The following is an 11,100-nucleotide window of genomic DNA, read 5'->3' as shown; positions in this document are numbered from 1 at the left end:
CATTAGATCATCTAGCCTGTCCTCCTGTGTAACATAGGCCATTACATTTCACCCAGTTACCCCTGTATTGAGCCCAGTAACTTGTCACACCCAGAAAGGCATCCACTCTTGATCTGAAGTCTTCAAAAGATAGGATTTTGTTACAGAGGTTAGTCACCCTCACTGTTAAAAAACTGTTCCTTATTTCCAATTTGGCTTTGTCTGGCTTCAGCTTCCAGTTACTGGGTCTTATTATGCCTTTCTTTCTCTGCTAGACGAAAGAGGCCTTTAGTGCCCTATTTTCTCCCCATGATGGTACTTATACACTGTTATCATCCAACATCTCAGTCTTCTTTTGGGTAAGCTAAACAGATTGTGCTCTTTAAGTCTCTCACTATACAGCATTTTCTCCAGCCCTTGAATCATTTTTGGGGTGCTTTTTCCTCCAGTTTTTCAATATCCTTTTTAAAATGCAGACACCAGAACTAGATTCGGTTTCCCAGTATTGGTCTCACCAATGCTCTTGTACAGAGGTAAAATCACCCCCTGCTGTACTTACTACTCCCCTGTTTATACATCCAAGGATCACATTCGTCCTTCCTGCCCTAGCATTGCACTGGGAGCTCATGTTAAGTTGCTTGTCCACAATGACCCCTAGATCCTTTTGGAGTCACCGCTTTCTGGGATACAGTTCCCCATTCTGTAGGTATGGCCTGCATTCCTTGTTCCTAGATGGAGAACTTTGCATTTGGCTGCATTATAACACATTTTTTTGAATGGGCCTAGTTTACCAGGTGATCCGGATCGCTTTGTATGACTGCCCTGTCCTCATCATTATTTACCATTCCACCAATCTTTTTGTCATCCAGAAATTTTATCAGCAGTGACTCTTCCAGATCATGATTAAAATATTGAATAGCGTCAGGCCTAGTACTGACCCCCATGGAACCCTCCTAGAAAACCCGCATTCAATGATGATTCCCTACTGACAACTACTTCTTCAAATCTGTCAGTTACCCAATTCTAAATCCATTTAATGTGTGCTGTATTGATAGTGTACAGTGCTATTTTTTAAATCAGAATGTCATTCAGTACAAAGTCAAATGCCATATGAAAAGCTAAGTATATCACATCTATTCAGTGACTTTTATCAACCAAACTTGTAATCTCATCAAAGAATGAAGTCAGGTTTATTTGAAACGACTTATTTTCCATAAGCCCACGGTGACTAACATTAATTTTATTCTTAGCCTTTAATCTTGGATTAATTTGAATCCTGATATACATCTATATAGCACCTTTCATCAGATGGATCCCAAAGCACGTTACAAACTAACTTACATACTATCTATGATATAGGAATCACTTTACCCTGTGGGATGAAATGCAGCAACCATTTAACAGCGCAAAGCAGAGAGAACAAGCATAAATCCTGCTTGTTTGTTTGTTTGTCCAAAGGGATCCAGAGGTTTCTTCAGTGTAAGCCCACAAAGGTCATGCACCCAGCTACCTATTCATCAAAAAAAATCCTACTTTCAAAAGCTGTCTTGTTTGAGTGACACAGACATGAGTATCAGCATCTGCCATGGGTAGCTCTCAGCCTAATTCAGAACGGGGAAAAAAATATATGGTGCATTTATGAAATGTTAGGTTGGATTAGCTATTGGAGGCTTCTGTTTACCAACCGGGGCCAAGCACACACCAGGAGCGGAAAATGAGAGCCTGCATAATGTAGTATCAGGGAAGATCTGGTAAGTGAGTTGCTCTGAGTTGTTTACAACAGAGAGACTTTCAGGTGCTATGCTCTGATTTTCCCTTTCCTCCCTAAAAGCCAGCTGAGCTACTTACAGGAAAGTAGATAGCAGGATAGATTGTCACTTGAGCTTCTCGGGTTTGGAGAGTGGAATGAAGCACTAATAAAACACAAGTAAATGAGGTCCGTCACTCTCTGTGTAGCAGGTGCTAAAGGCTACAGGCCGTGATCCCTCCCCCCTCCCTATTAATGGCTAAAATAATGAGTCTCACTGCGGATCTGAAGAAACCCTGTAGAGATTTAGGTCCTGATTTCTGCTCCCTGTTAGACAGGTTTCACAACAATGTAACGCCGCAGACTTTAAAGGCAATACTCCTGATGTATACTGGTGCAAGATCGGAATCAGGCCTTAGCATCCAACTCATGTTTCCTAAAATGTCATTGAGTCACAGAACTTTAATCCTCATGCTTCAGGGCATACCCTGAGTCAATAATCCTCCCTTGTTCAGCTTCATGTTAAAAGTGTCAGGTGCCTTGCACAAAATGGCAACCAAATTTCACCACCTGCTGACAGGTAACTGAGCACAGATTACACTGCCAGCTACCATTCGTGACAAGGAGGTTTCATATTTTGGTCACCATTTTCTTTTTAGTTGAGTTGAGAATCCTAGAGATCCCTGCTAAATCCAACAAGATTTTGATTTTAAAAGTGTCTATTTGATACCATTTCATCTAGCCAAGGATCCTGTATTTTTGCAAAGTCTTAGTATTTTTCAGCCTATAAACCAGTTCTTCATTAGTGGCACAACGGGAAACTTCTGAAATCCATGCATGTACCATCAGTCCCTATTCTGACTTCCAATGGTATGTGATACATACAATTACACAAGAAATGAGAGAACCCAGAAAAGTGTGTGTTTGTAAGAAGTAGCGTCATCTTTGGAGAGGAACACCCACTAGAAGCATTTATGGTGCCAAATCGTTCATCCACTACAGCCTGATCCAAAGCCCAGTGAAGTGACCTAAAAGCAGTAGCAAATATAGTTACATCAGGGGCAAATTTTGGTCACTTTTAATTAAAAATGTAAACTCTTCCCTGAAATCTGAAAAACAAAGTGTGACTGTATTTCACAAGAACAGAAAACTGATAATAGAGCTATTTATACGAGTGAAAAAATACTTAACTTCAGATACTGAAATGTTAATGAAGGCAAAATCTGGCAGGGTGTGCTGCTTTTGTGTTCAGTGAGCTCTTTCAGCTCTGCAAAAATGTGACTGCAAAAAAGTTATTCTTTAAGTCTTAACAAATGAATTTCCTGGACTGGCCCAGTGGTCTCAGGCATGATCTGCAGCAGCTATTCTTTATAGCTGCCTGTCACAACACCCCCACTTTCCCACTCCTGAGACATTGCAAACTGTGGTCAGTTTCTGCATAAAGTGTGTACTGATTTCATGAGCACTAAACATCTGCGTTTAACTTGCCCAACATTACCCAAGGGAGAACAGTTGATTCAGCATCTCCTGACGCCACTGAAGGTGATGATGGGGCCTGGAGCTGGATATCTTGTTATTAGACTCCCAGGGGCACTAAAAAAAAAAAAAAAAGTCTAGGATGGAAAAAACACTCACACATGCTGGAATGCAGTGACACACCCTGAGCGACAAGACTTGGAAGAGAAAGACCAAATTATTAATAGTAATTTATGAAGCATCCTGTATCCTTAAGTGCCTCATCTCAACACTGTGTGTGAGTTTTCTGTGCTAAAAAGAATCCAACTGTAGTTTTGAAATGAGAGACAGAAAAGCAGTTTCCTAAATCCTCATCACACGAAGAAGAATGTCCCAAAGGCCAAACCCTCTTCACTTGGGATCAAACCTCCCAGTAAATAGAAAGGAAAACTGTAAACATTGCAATCCTGTTCTCTGTCAAAGACTCTGAAATGTATGTGTATACCAAGAATACTGTGGTTATGTTAATTAGTGGGCTGCGCACAATACAATTACAAGGACACTTTGCAAAAGACTGGTTGTAAAACACTCCTAGAAGTTTAAAGCTAGACCAGCTAGTTTGAATATATATATATATATGGTTTGGTTTGGTGGTTTGTGGGAGAAAGGGTTTGTTTTCTTTTGTTTTGTATTTTGTTTTTGTGCTTCTGCTAGCATAATTGAGGTAGATAGATATAGTGATTGACTATTTAAGTCAGTAGAAGGTGCCAGCTCCTCAGCACATATAGTTACTTAGATGCCTGAATATGAATTTAGGAGCCTAATTTTGGCACCCATTTATTAAGATCTTGGCCATAGCACCTTTAATAATTACTGTGCACCAGGATCAACTGAGACTTGGATAATCTCAAACTTCTACAAACCCTGATAAATGGCATTTTTTGAGTTTAAATACAGATGCGAATCTTTTTGAAACCTCTTTGGAGGTTGCTGCCCACTTTTGTTATCTTGAAAATATTTCTGGAACCTACAGCCTGGGTCTCCAGCCAGCTTTGAATAAACAAACAAACTGCAGGGAGAAATGTTTGTGTTGGTAATGTGGTCAAGAAAGTAAATCTTTTTAAGAAGTTGAAGGAATTCATTTTTCGCTTTCTTCCCTTAAAGTTTCTGAACAGAAGGAGAAAGATGTTTGGAAAAGTCAAGCCAGGCAACAGTTCTAGCTATCAGATTTGGGCACAATAATAATTCAACTTAAATATAAAATGTGGGCAGGGATTTATGTCAGGCATCTGTGTGATCATGTGTTTTTCCTTTAGGAATGTATTCAGTCTCCTAACTGGAAACACAAGGAGACTGTTTTCCCCTCTTTTTTTAAACCACTGCAAAAACAACATGAGCAACTGTAACATGTTAAACACTTCCTGGCAGTGCGACAAAAATCTAGCATCTAAAATGTCAGTGATGAGGCCAGGAGGATTTACATGATTAACACGACTTATGAGAAGTATTAACTCCTTCACTGCCTTCAGAGCATCCTCTTGAAAAGCGGAAGCCTGTGACTAGAGCACAATGGAAAGAAAGAGAGAGGACGTCAAGAACAAAGAGAAATGGCCATGCTCTGTATTTTTCTGTATTGTTATATATGCTATCACTGAAGATATCTGAGCCAGGGCCCCAGCTAGTGTAAATCAGCAGTGCTCTCATAGCTATACCGGTTGATACCAGCTGAGGTATGTTTATGTTTTACATAAAGACCTATGATCCCGCTCCCCCCCCTCCCCCGACTTGCTGCTACCTCTTCCAAACCCTGGAGCAAAGTCATTCATAATTGTGAGTATATAACAGCAGAATCAATTAATAAATACAAAAGTAAACACTTGCATAGTAATCTATATCTTCCAAACTGTATGCAAAGAGGAGTTAATTAAGGTTACCAACACCCCTTTGGGCTGCATTAATTTTATTATTCCATTTTATAGATGAGAGAGCAGTTAACAGGTTAAGGGACTGACCCAGGGCCACACAGCAGGTCACTTACAGAAGCAGGATTAACTTGGGAGTTCCTGTCTGCCAGTCCCAACATTACTCCACTAGGGTCATGCTGCCTCTCCTATTGCTGTAGGAATAATTGATGTTATAGATTTAACAGCATGACTTCAGTGCAGGCTCCAATGGGAGGGCATTGGCTGAGAGGCAGCAAAACCTCATTTGAACCAAAATAAAGAGGTCCAGAAAAAAAGATGAAAAACATTTGAAACAGTGACTGGAGTTATGTTCATGGGTGGGGGTGTACACTGCTCCGGTTGAAAGCTTACCTGGTCTGGTTTAATTCTAAAGGGATATCAGAACACAAAGAAGCACACACTAAAGACCCCAAATTCCATTGGCAACCCCATGTCTGAAGTGGTCACTTTAAATTAAGGGCTGGTCAGTCCTCACATAGATGCTTTACAATGCTCTGGCAGCACAAAGAGATCATAAAGCAGCTCTAATTAGTACCACCAGGTGGGAGAGCTGGCTTTATGTTACTTTCTAATAGCATAATACCTCTGGCATTGGTGTGCATTGGGAATGTGCTGGGATGTGAAGAGGGCTGGCTGGTGTGCCCTGTGTTCCAATAACCCCAGGCTAAAATAACAGTCCTTGAGGGCTGTTACTACCAGTGCAAGTTAGAACAGCCTTGAGGCTCTAACAGGCACCAGCTGCCCCAGGGGTTGGGAGAGACATGCTGGCCCTTCATTCTCAGGTCCTATACCCAGTGCAGCTCAGCTGGACCCAAAAGTCAGAGTTTAAGATCTTTTTGATTTCCAGTGAAATGTTCACATTTTAATTAAAGACCTGCCTCTGCTTGGCAACCTAGTTTTGCTGGTCCCTGTGGAGGTTGATTCACAGATGTCACTGCAGTTCTGTACAATATTCATACTAGCATGTCTGTCTTTAAAGTTTTTTCAAAAGTTTCTTTTTTCTGTTATTTTTGTACTCTTCAATATGTTTGCATTTACTATTGCGTCCGTAAACAATGAGAAGAAATAGCTCAATAATAGAATTCCTGAATGTTAGATAGATACTAATATGTCTCTCCAACTGTTTTACCAATCACCTTCAGGAAACAATGGGCCTGATCCAAAGTCCATGGAAGTCGGTGGAAAGGTTCCCATTTCTAGGGGTTTAGATGAGACCCTAAATTAACAAATTCTGAAAGAACCAACTGGTCAAACAAAACTAGAAAGATACAAAGATTATAACCCCTTTATCAAAATAACAGTGACTCTTGTGTGCACACTCATTTAGGGGATGGGAATGAAACAGTGACTCAACCTGTTAAAGATTTAGACAGAGAAAAAATATATTAAAAAACTTGCAGCAGCATTAGTAACAGCCACAGAGCGCAAAATACTATCCTGACTAGCTGCCAATCAGCTCAGCAGATCACAAATAGAATGACTCACTTATCCACATGACATGACAGAAGAGTGGAGAGTCTCAGAAGGGCAAGGATGCTAACAATGCAGTAATGGTACATACAGTAAGAAAATATGGAAATTATTAAATAGTGAGCAAGTGCTTCGGATAAGGAGAAATAAAAAGAAAAGAAAGATCTCGTCATTGTGGGACCAATGCAAGCACGTAAGAATATGGACCTTGTAGATTTCCACTCCCCACCAAACACTGCTTTCTTGAGGTACTAGAAAAAGACAGTAAGCAGGGAAGAGACCCAACTGAAAAGACTGACTGGTGCTTCACTGGGGAATTATGGATAAACCATATGTGTTAACACCCAGACATTAACAGTGAAAGAATACCGTATTTACTGGATGCCAGTAGAGCATGTTCCAGTGAAACTAATTTGGGAACTCTGTAGCAGTTAGGGTGTTTGTATCTGGAGAGTTTCCCAGCCTTGACAAAACATCTAGATTTTGTGGAAACTATTTGAGTGTCCAATTAAAGAATAACTGAAGTCAACAGTAGTGACAGCCATGTATGAGTAACTGAAGGCAGAACTTGGCCCAATACTTAATTATTAATGTTCCTTAGGGATGAATGACTTTAAGTGATGTTTTCAAAGCAGGTTGTAAGGATTGGATAACTGAATACAGTTCAGCCTAAAAGAAAATACCTACAGGAACTGAACTACACTCCTGGGAAAACAATTCTCCTAAATGAAAACTCCACTATTAATTGTGCCCAGTAGATCCAATAGAAGTGGCAATCATTAATAATGGGGAAGACTAAACATTTTACAAAAAAGAAGTCCAGTGATTATTATTAGCAGGCAGAGAAGTGATTAATTGGGTTTATAAAAGAGCAAACTACAGCATCTTAGTGTTTCTGAAACACATACGATCCACAAGACAGGCCAGTGCCCAGCCATATACACAGGTTAGAGCAACAATGATCAAAGGAACACATATGTTACCTGTAATTGTAAAATTATAAGCTTGACTTGTCAACAACCCAGACTTTCCTGTTCTGAAATTCCAATATGTTAAATAGTCTGGCTAAAAAGTAAAAAATTCTAAATTCTTCAATTCTACTCAGGATCTATCTGTCACTTGTGAAAAAACAGAAACAAGCAGAATGAATCATCATCTACTACAGTGAACACAGAGGAAAGTTCCACATCTTCACTATCATGTAAGGAGAGCCTTGCGATTAATATGGACAGCACTAATCCACAATCCTGATAGCTTCTTGCCAGTAGTGTTGCACAAAGAACTGCAGTGAATTGTCTCCAAAAAGGCTTGGCCAGATACGCTACACTTTGCTTTAGAAACTGCCCAAGCAAGATTACATTTCAAGGACTTAATTCTTGCCCCTTCATTCAACTAACACATAGATACATATGGGATGCACCATTTGCTCAGTCTGGCCCAACCAATTCACATACCACAGCAGTTTATTTTTGTAAATGATTAGGATAACCTCATGGCATATTCTGCTTCTTTTCCCACAGTTGATAGCACTAGGACGACTTCATCCTTATCTCTTGTTAGACACGTGTGGTTTGAAATGATGTTATGCAGAACCAGATGCATACTCAGAAATAGAACAAGCATTTGGAAATCACTTGTGATGCATAAAGTTGAAGGGAAAAGCTTTCTATGTTAATAATGATCCTTTGCCTTTCCTGAGCACATGCCATCTGAGTGAGCATCCATCACAATGGTATCTAACTGCTTAGTGACTTACTTGCTCACACAGTGAGTGAGTGATACAACTGGGAAGAGAATGCAGAATTCCTGATGTTGCACACACAATGAAGCAGCTGAGATTCAGCTGTGAACTTTCCTGCCTAGAGATTTTTTTGGTGCATGTGAAAAGGAGAAGAAAGTTAGGCTTCTAATAGGGTAAAGGTCTGGGTATTTCCTGCCAGAGACCATATTAGTGACTTACTAGGAGAGTCATGTCCCAGGGAGCGCATTTAATTTTCATAGATGACCTGATTACAGAGTGTGGCCCATGGAGATGACAGGTCCCAGCGTGCAATTTCCCATATTCAGCTGGAGGAAGGGCCCAGAGATGATGGGTCTCAGGATTAGGGTGACCAGATGTCCCGATTTTATAGGGACAGTCCCGATTTTTGGTCTTTTCCTTATATAGGCTCCTGTTACCCCCACCCAGTCCTGATTTTTCACACTTGCTGTCTGGTCACCCTACTCAGGATGAAAAGCCCAATCTAATGTGTTGAGTGTGCTCTGATTACATGTGTGGCCAAAATGCATAGGTTTTCAGCTTGCTTTGTTGATTTCCCTCTGCTTTGTGTTACACTATGCCTTTAAATTATAAAGTTGTTTAGAAGGTCTAAGTATTAAAGTTGCATGCTGAAAATGGCTTCTTTATTGCACGTCTGGTTATCTCGTAGCCAGTTTTTAGATGAGAAGTACAACCAAGGCTCTGACCATTTGTATCTGTTAAAAATTCCAAGTTTCCTTTCCTCAAAGTTGGCATATAAACTCTGGAGCCCTAGCTAATTTACCACTGATATCAATTAGTCTGCCTCACTACAGCCTCCTCCTCCATTCCCTTTCAGTTTCATTTGCTCACATACTACAGGGATGGCTTTGATATGGGAATCTAGGTAGCCAGACATGGGCTTCTCCTTTGCTGTCTTTGCTAAATTCTGTATTTTTGCTGTGTGTTGTTAACCAGATGCAATATACTAGAGGCAGGGCATGAACTGGGCTGGAACACTGTGTTATAGCAGATCAGCACCTCTCTTAAGTTTGCTTCTTATTTTCCAGTCTCAGCTTTCATTTTAAAGGAGTAAGTGTCTTGCTGTTTCAGCTGTGAAGTCAACCTTGGAAATGTGAACTGATGCTTGGTCTACACTACAAAGTTAAGTTCATATCCGCCACCTTGCATCAACCTATTTGTGCATGTGACTACACTGAGTTTTGTCTCCAGCCAATGTAAGAACCCATTATGGTGACACAGTAAAACCACCTCCCTTGAAGGGCATAGAGCTATGGTCAACCTACTTTACTTAAGTTCCTACAGTGCAATTGTGGACTCTGCATGACCTCTGTCAACCCTAACAGTTTTCCAACAGCTGTCCAACAATGGTCTGGTCACAATTTTAAACTCCAGTGTCCAGGGGTCTCAGAGGCCAGAAACCTCTACTCCTGCCTCCCCTTCCCTCCACCTTTAAAAGCCTTGTGTGTTTTTGAAATGCCTTTCCTGATTGTCCACCTTGGTAAGCACACCTAGCAGCTGATCGTTGTTGTGTGTAACAGCCCAAACAACCATGCTGGCTCCACACACACAAGGTAGTAAATGCGTTCCTGCCCACAGTAGAGGGGACGTGTTGGATCTCCTGGGCCTGTGGGGAGAAAAGGTGGTGCAAGCACAGCTGTGGAACAGTCATAAAAAACTTGGACATCTATGAGAAGATTGCACAGGGGACGCAGGAAAAGGGATACAGCAGGGATGAGCAGCAGTTCCAAGTGAATGCAAAGGAACTTTGCCAGGGATACCACATATCTGGAGAAGACAACAGTGGATCTGGTGCTGCCCTGAAGACCTGCCGCTTTTATGAGCTGCAGGCCATATTTGGCAGAGATCCCACCAGCACCCTGCAGACCCCTGTGGAGGTGGAGCCTGAGATAGTGACCCCTGCTGTGAATAGAAAGGAGGAGGAGAGGGGAGATACAGCAGGGGACACCAACCATGCAGAGCCAGGACCTATCTGAAACCCAGCAGGAGTCTAGCCAGTCCTGCTAGGCAAGCATGAAGAAGCTTGCTGATGAAGGGGAAGAGAGCTCACAGAAGCACATGTGTGCATTTTTTCCTTACAGTGTTTAAATTTAAAGATAGCACGCAGTTCATCCCCAAGTTAACGAGAGGTATTGACTTTTTCATTGTTTTACTCATATGAGAAGAGATAGAGGTACACCAAACAGAGGTAGAGTTAGTATTTGTTTTTCATTCCCCTATCGGGTTAGGTGGAGTATAGAGAGTATTTATGAGAATAAGGGAAGGGAGCTTTGAAATTGATTTTGCCCTTTCCTTTGTGACTGTAAAAGTGTAACTGACGCATCAATGTCTTGAGTTTGAAGAAAGCCGGAAACAATAGCTCCCAGACATGTGAACTGCCCCACTCTAACGGCGGTTAACTCAAATGCCAGCAGTGATACTATAATAAAGGTCAACGTTGTTAATTTTCATTGCTCATCAAAGCATGTTTGAAAGGAGAGAGAATCATCATACAATCTGCTCAGTAACAGCTCATTTCAGTGCCGTGAGTGGGTGGGTGTGAGAGAGCATCGTCATTTACTCCCCCCACCCCTCATGAAGAAGCCAAGTCCAAGGAGTCCACCAAAGACCAGACAGTATGCATGATCATATTTGAACATCTTCACAATCTACTGATAGCTGCATCTAATTTTGGCAGCTCAAGTGGGTGAAGTTTAGAAAAGTTC

At 41.2% G+C, this 11,100-nt stretch overlaps 1 long non-coding RNA gene across 1 annotated transcript; it reads left to right on the top strand.

Moving 5' to 3' along the window:
- Positions 1–5,440, top strand: LOC122462764. Its single transcript, XR_006285511.1, has 2 exons — positions 1–338; positions 4,498–5,440. It is a non-coding gene; the product is annotated as an uncharacterized LOC122462764 (long non-coding RNA).
- The last annotated feature ends 5,660 nt before the right edge of the window (positions 5,441–11,100 follow it).

The sequence above is a fragment of the Chelonia mydas genome, chromosome 13 (genome assembly GCF_015237465.2).
Source record: "Chelonia mydas isolate rCheMyd1 chromosome 13, rCheMyd1.pri.v2, whole genome shotgun sequence".
Classification (NCBI taxonomy): domain Eukaryota; kingdom Metazoa; phylum Chordata; order Testudines; family Cheloniidae; genus Chelonia; species Chelonia mydas.
Note: the sequence above shows the minus strand (reverse complement) of the source record. Positions and strands in the feature narration are given on the sequence as shown.